Source organism: Gossypium raimondii, chromosome 10 (assembly GCF_025698545.1).
Source record: "Gossypium raimondii isolate GPD5lz chromosome 10, ASM2569854v1, whole genome shotgun sequence".
In the NCBI taxonomy this organism is placed as follows: domain Eukaryota; kingdom Viridiplantae; phylum Streptophyta; class Magnoliopsida; order Malvales; family Malvaceae; genus Gossypium; species Gossypium raimondii.
In genome coordinates this window covers 21,023,830-21,036,045 of record NC_068574.1, presented here as the reverse complement: position 1 = coordinate 21,036,045, position 12,216 = coordinate 21,023,830, and the positions used below count along the sequence as shown (strand labels likewise).

The following is a 12,216-nucleotide window of genomic DNA, read 5'->3' as shown; positions in this document are numbered from 1 at the left end:
TTTCCTAAAAATATTTCAGAAAAATTGTTTTCAATAAAACAAACATATATTTGAGATTTTCTTGACTTTTTATCTTTTGTTTTTTTATTGAGTTTATTTTATCTTTTGTTTTGTGCATATATATTACAATGTTTTATTTTTTATAAATGTTATGGTCTTGCAATTTCTATTTCTAGGCTAAATTCCAATTCCAATTTCTATTTCTTTTATCAAAATTTGAAATGTGGAGAATGACATGCTCACCTACATCTAAAGAAGCTATATTTGATGATTTAACCAAATATACAACATTTGGATCTTTGAACTTAGCAATAACTGCTTCAATTGCACATGAGAAAATACTCTCCAAATCAAAGGATTTGTTTACAAGACAACAGTTCTATTACAATTGAAAACTATACTCTGTGTAGTATCAAGCAAAATGTATGCTTCTAGAAAAAGCATTTCTTCAACACTAGTAACCTACAAAAGATAGAACATGACAATTAGGTTTAAGAAAATATGTTTTATTGTCTTTATAAGGCTAAAAAACATGCCAATAATATTATATATATATATATATATATATATATATATATAGATATAGATATAGATATAGATATAAGGCTCAAAATATTACAATGAACCAACCTAGAAACAGAAATTGCACAACCATAATATTTGACTAAAAGATAATCCAGCTTTTAGTGGAATTTTAGGGGCGGCAGGTTGCTTGTGTATCTTATACATTACATATAGCAGCATTAAAGTTTTCTTTACTCCACCTCAACCACCAAAAAATTCTTATTAGTCCTACTTTTACTAGTTAAGAACTTTCCTTTATCCCATACAATTAGCATTCCTGCATCTTTCCTCTTATGATTGTTTCACTATTTGGTTTTCGTTTTAATATCTTTATAACAGTGCATCAAAGTGATATCAGAGTGAACTTATACTAATGTTGAAATAGTTATTCTGATTATAAACATTAATTGCTTGCAGTAGAAGACATGGAAGAGGACACCAATCTAGCAAACAAAATTAATTGAGTCAAAGAATATGAGCAGAGCAAACTTTACAGTGATAGGAATCAATGAGACTGGTAAAAAATCCAAAATGGAACCATGATCTTTGGAATAACCAAAAAGTGGTCTTGTAATGATGATATATGGATTGGAAGGAAATAAATCTTTTCAAGATGCTGGACCAGCAAATCCCGCTATCCATGTGAACTAGGATGGAGTTATTTATTTTGGGTAATGACTTCTGGGAAAAGATGCATGCAAGGGAATGTAACAACTTGCCAAGAGAACAGTCCATAAGTTCCTTATAGCACTACATTAAACATGTAATACTACAGGTATGCTTATGCCAATGAACCAATGTTAAAAAATTTTGTACTAAGCCATAAAAGCTAATATGTGCTTTACTGTAAGTGCAGAATGAACTTTCATTCAACAATCAAATTAATGACTTTCATCATCCCACAGTTCAAGCAAACCTTAAAACTTCATGAGCATAAATAAGAAAGAAAGGTTCATTGGATTAATGAAAACTAGGAATTTTTTCAATCAAGCTTTATCACTTTAGAAGTGGTGTAACAGTGTCAACAATGCCACTGCTAAAGCCCCCAATAGTCATGTGAACAATTTAACAACTGATTGTGGCTGCAAATAACAATATAACACAAAATAGTAGCGATACCAATCCACTATTTCCGCTAAACCAATACCTTTTATGATATGAAACACAGTAACAAGCCGCAAGATGGAAAATAGAAAATCAAATACAGCAAAATGATGTAGAGGTAGAAAGTAGACAACTTAAATCGAACCATAACTCAAAAATCTCATTACTCAATACTCAAGTAGAAACTCAAAAATTTAAGACCAAAAATAAGAAAGAAAAATGCATCATGTTAATGACAACTAGGAAAATTTTCAATCCCTATAGAACCAAGACTGAAAACCCGGTTAATGTGAAGGAAACCTTTATCATATGCTTACATATCCAGATCAAACCTCTTCGACCAAAAAATAAATAAATGGTTTGGTTTTTATGGTTTTTCTAAAATTTAGTAAATTCACTTAAAAATTTAACAGACCCATTTCGAATGAAGTAACCTCGATAAAAATAAGATAGTGATATACCTTAATAAGACTGAAAAGATAAATTTTTAGGGTTTCTTCAAAATACAGACTTGGTAAGGACGACGGTCGACCGACAGAGATGACGAGGCAAAGATGAGGAAGTGAGGCCAACGAACAAAGATGAAGAGGAGAGGCAGAGGCTGATAGACAGAGAGGAAGGGAGAACTACTGCGATGAGAGTGAAGAGAATGGAAAAATATCTTACATGAATAAAATAGGTAAGACGTTTTCCATAAGAAATCATTTGGTTTACCCGTGTTTTGGAGAATATTTTCCTCTAGGAATTCATTTTCCACCAAACAAACACCGTAAAATAAGGAAAATGTTTTACGGAAAGTGTTTTACTGACAAACAAACGGAGCCTTAGTTTCATGTCTTAATAAGTGCTTAACATGCTTTTTTTTAGACCCAAGTTGGCCAATTGCGACATTGGGACTTTAAGGGTTGGTTGAGTGTTGTAGAGAGTCAAAAGTGGTCCGAACGTAGGCGAGAACATCACCGAGAAGGAAGGTATTGCGATATCGATGCATGGAACTCGTGATATCCCTGAATGTGCTGAAATGAAAAGAATGGAGACCACTTATAGTGGTATCACGATACCCAACATCCAAAGGAACTCCCCATTTTGAGACTACCATGGATATCGCGATACTAGATGTAACACCCCCGACTCGACCTAGGAGTTTCGGCTAAGTCAAAGGCATTACATTGATCATCGAAGTGATACTGTAAAGCCATTCTTTTTACTTGAGTTGATTTGTATGAAAATCTTTTTTTTTTTTTTAGGAAAAACATTCATTAATTAAACCGGATTTATTTAGCAATCCAATTACAATATTATTATAGTGAAGATTTGAAAATTGCTTAAGGTTTTTAAGAAAAGACTTATCAAAATTTAGCACTACGTTTGGTTAGGGTGAATGGAATAGGGTTGTAATGGAATAGAGATGTAATGGATTAGAGTTGTATTTAGTAATTCAATTATTTGGTTCAATGGAATGGAATAGAGTTGTAATAGTATTCTTGTGTTTGGTTGAATGAAATAGATGTTGTAATAGCAAAAGGAAAAAAGTTTAAATGACCAAAGTACCCTTAATAGAAAAAATTTTTAGGTAGATGATTATTGTTATTGTTATTGTTATTAAATGTTAATAAGATTATTATTAAATATAATTTAATAAAAATAAAATAAATAATTTAATCATATTTTAACATAATTTTTATTAAATACAATTTAATAAAATAGTATATAATTTAATAACATTCTTAATATAATTATTATTAAAATATGAATTAATAAAAATCATAATATATAATATTATAAAATAATAAATAACATATTTTATTATTTTTAAACTGCAATGCATATTTAATGTGCTAAAATATCATTAACGAAACAAATAATTTAATTATCTTCTAAACTAAAAAGCAAAATATTAGAACTAATAAATAGCTTAAGAATTATATTTTACATCCAAACATAATGTTCATACATTAACAAAAAGTTACAACAGCCGTGGCATTTTACTAATGGCATATTACCATCCAAATATTACATATACAAAAAATTACCAAAACTCACCAACACAACCATGATTTTTAATGGTCAGAAAGAAATCTTCTAACCCATTCCAATCGCATTGAAGAAGGTAGACTGAAGAAAATAAGCATTTGCATTGGATGGTCAGGAATTTTGCTCAACGCACGATAGCGCTCATCCTCAATTAATCCTTCTACTTTTTATAAGGTCGGATATAATTTTTGAGCACTTTCTTAAATTACTTTCTCGGAGGCAATGCTCCTACTTAATTCAAGGCCAACAGTTCGTATGTTTTTTAATGGTCAGAAAGAAATCTTCTAACCCATTCCAATCGCACTAAAGAAGGTAGACTGAAGAAAATAAGCATTTGCATTGGATAGTCAGGAATTTTGCTCAATACACGATAGGGTTCATCCTCAGTTAATCATTCTACTTTTTATAAGGCCGGATATAATTTTTGAGCACTTTCTTAAATTACTTTCTCGGAGGAAATGCTCCTACTTAATTCAAGGCCAACAGTCCGTATGTTTTCCCCCAATAACATGACAGCATCAGTAATTAAAGTAGAAATCTGTTCACTTCCATCAGAAATCTTTTTTTTCTTCTTTGAATATGTGGAACCATCTTGGTTTGGCTTCGAAGGTTGCAATTGTGCAGCTGAGACATCCATCTCATCCAAGGAAACATCACCTTCGCATCCACGGTAATTGTTTCATTCTTTAAGATTATTTGCAATAGCTACATACTCAGCATCTATTTCTTCAACAATATTTGCAGTTGTTTGAGCATCTTTCCTAGTGGCTCAATCTTTTGCATATATGGAAGTGTGTTGGTCATAAAAAGGGAAACTGTGAAGTCTAAATTAACCGGCTACTTTATGACTCTATAAAAAAAGAAGGAATCCACATTAGATATAAGTTTGGTCAAAATAAGATAATAAAGACAGAAAATAATCATTATACTTATATATGAGTTCCAGACAGCATCTTCAGCAACAATCATCTGCCTATGCTCGTCCTAACCAAAGTCGTTATTGTCTTTTCCATTGAGCATGTCGTAAATGATTGTCCAATCCCTTTTCAATGTCCTAATCCTCGATTCAAGATTAGGTTTAGCCTTCAACGTAGCATGGAGTAAAACTTTTTCTAACATTCTTTCTAACTCATTTAAATAACCGGTCTTAAATCTCGTATCTCTGTTATAGGTTCCAATATTGTACAACTCGACTATACAAGAAACCAATGCAACATCTTCTTCTGGAACCCATTTCCTTTTGGTTCCTTGAGAATTTTGGGAAGAAACATTTGATTGTGAAAAGTCTGATATAACTATCTTAAGAAAAAACTCAAATTAAAATTAGAAGATTGAAATTTTATAAAATTATAACACATGACGAATCAAAAGAAAATAAATTATAGTTGTAATTCAACAAGTCCAGTACAATACATAAAGACAATTCAAACAACACCAAATTTTCGTAACCAAGATACATGAAATAACAGAAACAAATTAACATTCTACTATGTTTTAATAAACCTTACTAATTTCTAGATGTTTGCCATTCATAGAACATTTGATTGGCTAGTTTCATCCTCCAAGTAGCCCATGTATCTGATGGATGAATATTTACGATATTCGATTCGTCGCCATCTATCACATTACTAGGTAATCTTTCTCCCAAATCCGCTTCAATAGGATCAAGACTCATATAGGTTCAAATAAAATTATGGAGCAAACAACATGCAATAATGATTCTATTATGCATCCTCACGGGATAGAATGGTGGGCTTCTAAGTATTCCCCATCTAAGTTTTAATAACCAAAGCATCTTTCAATAACATTGTGCGCTGAAGCATATTTCATATTGAAAAATTCTTTTGGAGTACTTGGCTAGTAACCCTGATGCCACTTATTCAAATGATATCTTTGTCCTCTAAAAGGTGTAAAAAATCTCTCACAATTTGTGTAACCAGCATCAACTTGATAATAACAACCTATAAAAAAGAAAAATTAACTTTCCCAAAAAAGTATGATCTTAAAAATCAATTCAAATTCCTCTAATTCTGCACTTTACCATAAGGAACTTTTAGTCCATGTCTCCTACTAATGGCATCTCGAAGAACCCATCCATCAGCAATAGAACATTCTCAACTAGAAAGAACATAAACAAAATGCATATCAGGTGCACAAACACCTAACATATTTGTTGTTATGTCACATTTTCTCATTCTATATCTAGGTTTATCAACTTTTGGAACCCTAATCTTAATGTGGGTTCCATCTAAAGCACCTAAGCAATTCTACATTACATGTATAAAACCTCGATTTAGGATACTATATTTAAATCTAAATCAACTAAATTATGTACGAGCTATATATGGAACTCACTCCAATACCTTGAACTATTTTCACCTTAGGTCTGTAGAGTTAGTTGTAATTGGCTCTGCCTTTTTAAATAGCACATCTTGTAAGCATATGACAACATTTAAAACGTTATGAAATGATCTGCTAATAGTTTCCTTGAACCTATTAAAGTGATGCTTGATAACTCAATTCTTAAGGTGATGAGAAATTATATGTAAAAACATTGTCACTTGCTCATCAGCAAGCATGTTCCGTGATGACTTCAACCCTCCTAAAGTTTGTAACATCTCACATAGTTTAAAAAATAATAATTATATTCATCCTAACTTGTTCAATTCAGGTCTTGTCACTAGCATATACAATCTTTTCACATAATCTCGTTGTGCATAAAAATCTTGATGCGGTCGTTGAGAGCACCAAAAATAACGTATCCCTATAAAATAACAAAAAGAATATTATAAGGGAAGTAGGGTCAAATCCTTAGGGACTAGACTTGCACAACTTCTTGTTCCTCAAGATCCCAAGCACAGTTGTGCCCAAGAAAAACGGCATACCTGGAAAAAATAAAAAAACAAAATTAAAAGTTTGGATGAACTGAGATTGCGTAAATTGAAATTGAAATTGTAAAAACAAATAAAATTGAGAAAATAAATCCTTTGGTTGAGAGATTCCAGCCTCCGGTTATCTCGATCCTCCTTGGGTTCAATCCTAGGCTTTTAGGTGATCCTTCTCGAATAGAATAAGCCAGTTATAGTGGAAGATGACGCCTATGACGACCAGCTCCATTTAGATTTTAGACTTACGATTTAGAGGAACCTGACTCTAGCCAACCGTCACTTTTGTGGGACCGTCTTACACTAGATCATCACTTCTCAATGGCGAATGCCACGCCATTTTGTCTCTTGGGCTCATCAACCACTGACGCAATAAGCTAACGAACCGACTGTGCAACCTTCCCAAAACATATAAAGCGGCCGCCTTTGCACAAGATAAAAAGATCACTTTTGGAAGGACATGGACGGAAGCGTCAGTCTTGTAATGCGGAGAAACGATGAATACTCGTTAAGAATGCTAAGTGCGGATTCTAAGCCTCATAAACCTTTTTTGGGGAATCTCGACAACCTTTGGCTAGATGAGTTTTAGTGGCTCATGCTTTTTGGTAAAAAGAGAAATAAACTTAAAAAAATGGAATTTTATTAAATAAAAGAAAGGAACAAAGGCTAGAGCTTTTTTGGGAGAGGGAGTTTTTTACAGAAAGATGAGTGCAATTTGTGTCACTCCATCCCTTATTTATAGTACTCAGAAAACCTAGTTTATTCCTATCTAAATTCTAAAAGATAAATAAATATAAATAAAGATAAAAGCTAAAATTAAATCTAAATAATAATCTTAACAATAATCCTAATATAATTCAAATTTAAACAGAGTATTGTGTTTATAAAATCTCTTCTTTGCACTTTTACCCCCAAGTCTTCCACACTTTGCATTTTCAGCACCACTTCTTTCCTATTTTGCATGCCAGCCCATTTTATCTTTAAATTCACACTTTTTGCCCCTAAATTTCATTTTACCTTCAATTTAGTCCCTACAAGATAAAAAACCATAAATAGCTCAAATTAGTAGGATCATACTCAAAATGAATATGTAATTAATACATAAAAATATGTCATTTCAGAGTATTATCAAATCTAAAATATATGATTTAATCATTGGTCTAAAAGTATGTAGGCTAGGAACGACACCCAATGTAGCTAAGAACCTACTCGCAAATGTACACATTTGCAATCATATTGTCCATGCAAAATTATTACTTTTACGCCTCTCACTTTGTACTGTTAAAGGCAGACGAGCCATTACTGCAAGATATTAAAGTGTTACATATCTTCAAACCATAGTAAAAGGGTCACATTTCTTCAATACTAATCTCAATAACAATAAAACAAAATCAAATAATTTAATTGCAAAAGAACTTACAGTGATTTAGTGAATACAAAAAGCTCAACTGTGGGTGGAGGAAGCAATCAAGCAAGCCAAAGAAGAAGATGAAGCAATAGCACACCACCAAAGAAAAATGAACAATACATATTAATAATTTTTGCAATGCACAAAATAGAAATTACAAATATCTTTGCAAGTAAAAAACCTGAAATTCATTTCTTTATCAAATTTCATTCAACAAAACCGGGTTTTTGTTTAGCAAATAATAATGTCTTAAACAAAATTTTACATGTTTTTACATGTTGCGTTTTAAAATTTTTATGGGTTGTAGGCTCTTTAATCATTTATTTCCATTTATTTGTTGTAGTTAAACGTATGGATTCTATTCAGTTTAGTACTTGTATTATTGATCAAAGTGACTATATCATCAAATTTGAGGTAGTATAGGGACTGAAATTACAATTTGACCAATTTAAAATGTATTAGATAAGCTTAATACATGCCGCCTGTTTAATCACCATGCCACCTGTTTAATCACCATACTTTTATTTCTAACAATTTATTCACTCTATACTGTTATTACTATTAAATTTATTTTATTAAATTTAGATTCATTACTTTTCTTTATTAATTGAGAAATAGTTCCTTAATAAAATGATGGAATAAAATTGGATATTATATTTTCTTTTTATCTCATTATATAGCTGGAATTTTATTTTTCTTCAAGAAAATGACCCCACAAATCTCTATTAGTTCAAATTATATGGTTTTTCTTTTGGCTAGAAATTACTTGAGCAATATTGTTTTCCTAGGTCCAAAACCGAATTTACAATCCATAAACCTTTTCTTTAAAATAAAAATCAAACTTGTCATATAAAACTCGTAATTTGATTAAAAATATCAAAAGTTAATAAAAAATGTTTTTCGTCGAAAAGTATATCATATATATTATAATTTCATACATCTCAACCATTAAAATTTGAATTTATTTTCTATATATAATTCAGATTAAAATTTTAGAATACAAGAATAAAAATTGTGAAATGAAAAGGAATAATTTCCCTTTATCATGTAACTAAAATTTGATGAAAATCCAAGTAACAAGAGATTTTGGAAAAGAAGACTTGTCAACCAAATAAAATGATACATAATGATTAGTCATAACTCAAATAGGTTAGTTCAGTTGTAAAAGAAGAAATTTAAATGGCCTATAATTCTCACTTCGGCCGAGGGTTAGCCTCCTAATTGGGCTCACTTTCATGAGCGTTTCTTGAACTTGCTCTATAAACTGACATGTTGCTTATACTGAAAAAGTGTCTAAAGAGAGTTGTCTAAGAATGCTAAAGATAACCTTTGTGAGCATCCCATACATGATTGGTCCCTTTTTCTTAGTCCAAGCAGTAAATTCAAGCAGCAAAGTCAAAATTCCAGCGGCAAACTCAAGCAACAGAGTGAATATGCAAACAAACAAATTCTGACAAGCGAAACAGAAATAAAAATTTTCATCCTAACAAATGCTTAAATAACAAACACATTGATAGCAATAACAAATTCTCACAAACAGCAGAGTCAACATTCAAGCAGCAGAGTCAATATGCAAACAAACAAATTACAAGCAAAAAGAATGCTATTTATGGGATGTAATCTCTCTTTATTTCTAGATGCAAAATCTTGTTCTAATAATAACATATTTTTGTTAGCTGATTAATCATAATGCTCAAGTGCTTCATGGGAGAGTGAGTGAAGTGATGTCTTTTACAAAGGCTGGACATGAACAAAAGGAAAAATGAGCTCTCAAAAGAAAAGAAGAAATTGTTTTTCAACCATTTTATCTGGAAAAGTTAACCAAATAGAACTTTAAAAAATATGGGACGATGATTTGTTGAAGAAAATGGCTCTAACAACTCTCCAAAATAACTTTAAACAGCCTCTTATTTTTAATATGTTTAAATAATTTTATCTTTAATAACATGCTATTATTTATTTATTTTATTGATAGTTTATAAATTTATATACATTGAATATAAATCTAAAACAATAAAGCTCGGTAACAATAAATCTAAAATAATGTAAATGGGAAACACGAGTTTAATAAAATGGCTTAAGTTATCTATACTCTACTTCCTTTACAGTAACTCTTGATACAAGCACTGGAGTTATTAAAGAAGAAACACAATAATTTACAAAACTGTTCCTAAACCAATAACATGTTCAAGTAGACACTTCTTTCATATTTGCAATAAACATCATCAGCAAAATCAAGGATAATTCTATCAATATGACATATAGAACAACTTGTAGTATACTAATATGCTACATCACTTTTGATAGTGAGAAAGAAAAAGAACATAAGCACAATAAAGGGCACACCTGGTGAGCAATAAAAGCACCTATAATTTACTTATGCCCTTACCTTCAGAGTTTCAAGTTATTTCCTTATCTTAACATATTTCTAAACGAATCAGTTGGTATCTGAAAGTACAGAATACGTAACAAGCTTCATCAACAAACACATGACGTATACAAGGCATATTTGCCTGTGAACAACAGAGCTTTGTACTACAAGCTAGGAGAATAAAAAGCACATGATATAAAGCTTATATACAGCATCAATTCCATTGCAACAAGGCAAACTCTGGTTTAAATTATGACCGCCCAAAATCATTGTCTAAGCAAAAGAGAAACTTAAAAACCTGTACTTCCAATTATGACAGCCCAAAATCATTGTCAAAGTGAAATTTCCAAATATGACAGCCCAAAAATCTTGCACAAGGGTAAATTGAAACCATGCACCAAGGCAAACTAAACTTGCACTTGAAGAGAAAAGCTAGCCGAGCAAGGGGAACGCAACAAATATTATTTTAAGAGTATTTACTTGAAAAGAACTCCACCCGAGAGTGCAATCTGCATCAAAATAGATATAAACTTGGTTTTACTAGTTGCTCGCCAAATTAAATGCAAAACATTGCTGTCGCATAAGGAAAAGAAGGAAAAATATGGATTTGGATTACAATTTTCTCAGATATCTGAGATGTCGGCCTTTTTCCTTCAAGTACAGCAGCAGTGGTGCATAGCACTTGTCCTCTGAGAAAAAGAAAAAATATTGAAGAAACCTTACTAATCACTAATCGGCATATACAAAGTGAAGATATATAAACATATAAAGTGGAAACAACACTATATACGTACAGAGTTGTTTCAAAATATTGAGGAAATAGCAATGCTTCAGTACATATGTATAGATATCTAACGGTAGTAGAACTTACAAAATTCCACCAAGGACCACACCAAGTGGATTCTCATCTGCAGCCAAACCGGTAGCAAGCTAGAAAGACAGTGAAATCAGTCCAACATGATAAACATGCAATTGTCTTGTTAAAGAAGATGCAAAAATATGAAATTGAAACAAAAAAGGTGGAACTAACAAAAAGCCTAAACAAACCCTAAATTGAAGAAATACTATGCCTAATTTTATGAAAATGATACCTAATTCAACAGAAGAAAAAAAATTTAAATGCATCAAATAAAAATGAAAAATAAATTGAAAAAAGAAAAGAACTGCAGAGGTTAGGAGCAACGCTATTCTCGACCGAGGAAGGGAGTAATCCCACCCCGAAATGGAAAGTCCTAAAATTAAACAAATTTGATTATGAAAACTACATTTGAAAATTTTTTACCCATCACCACTATACTTAATAGTTTATGAAAAACAAATAATTGGGTGATGAAGGGGGAAAGGAAGAGGGTTGTCTGTCTTAGGAGCAGCGCTATACTAGAAATGATAAAGAGCAAGAGCAAGAAAAGGTTTTACTATTTTTTTACCAATAAAGAGCAAAAGAAGAGTGTTTTACCAATTATTTCCCGAGAAAGCGAGGGAAAGAGCAAGAAAATCTAGGGCTTCTTCTTTGGGCAGGAAAAAAGGGGAAAGAGAAATGTAATGATAATTGATGGACTTATAACAATAATAAAAAGAAAAGTAAAATTTTCTGACAATAAAGAGAAAGAAACTACATAATAAGCAAGTAAATTAAACAAAGAGAAAAGACATACACAAACCGAGAAATGTGGGGGCTGGAACTAGTGGTAGAGGTGTAACAAAAGACACTACTGTAAGATCTGAAGCGAGAGCTCCAGCGAGAGCTTATGCCATCCGAGATAGAGAGGAAGCATCTTCTCCTGATGTGATCACTGGTATATTTTCTCTTTACGATACTAATGTTCTTGCATTGATTGATCATGGTTCTA

At 31.6% G+C, this 12,216-nt stretch overlaps 1 long non-coding RNA gene across 2 annotated transcripts; it reads right to left on the bottom strand.

Annotated features, from left to right (window-relative positions):
- Window positions 1-7,282: 7,282 nt before the first annotated feature.
- LOC105778448 (uncharacterized) lies at window positions 7,283-12,006 on the bottom strand. Of its 2 annotated transcripts, none has more exons than XR_008189755.1 (5): window positions 11,823-12,006; window positions 11,238-11,296; window positions 10,983-11,055; window positions 7,797-10,875; window positions 7,283-7,618 (listed from the first exon to the last, which is right to left on the bottom strand). It is a non-coding gene; the product is annotated as an uncharacterized LOC105778448 (long non-coding RNA). The 2 variants fall into 2 exon arrangements; XR_008189756.1 differs by having other exon boundaries at window positions 7,285-7,618; window positions 8,008-10,875; window positions 11,823-12,005.
- Between the last annotated feature and the right edge of the window lie 210 nt (window positions 12,007-12,216).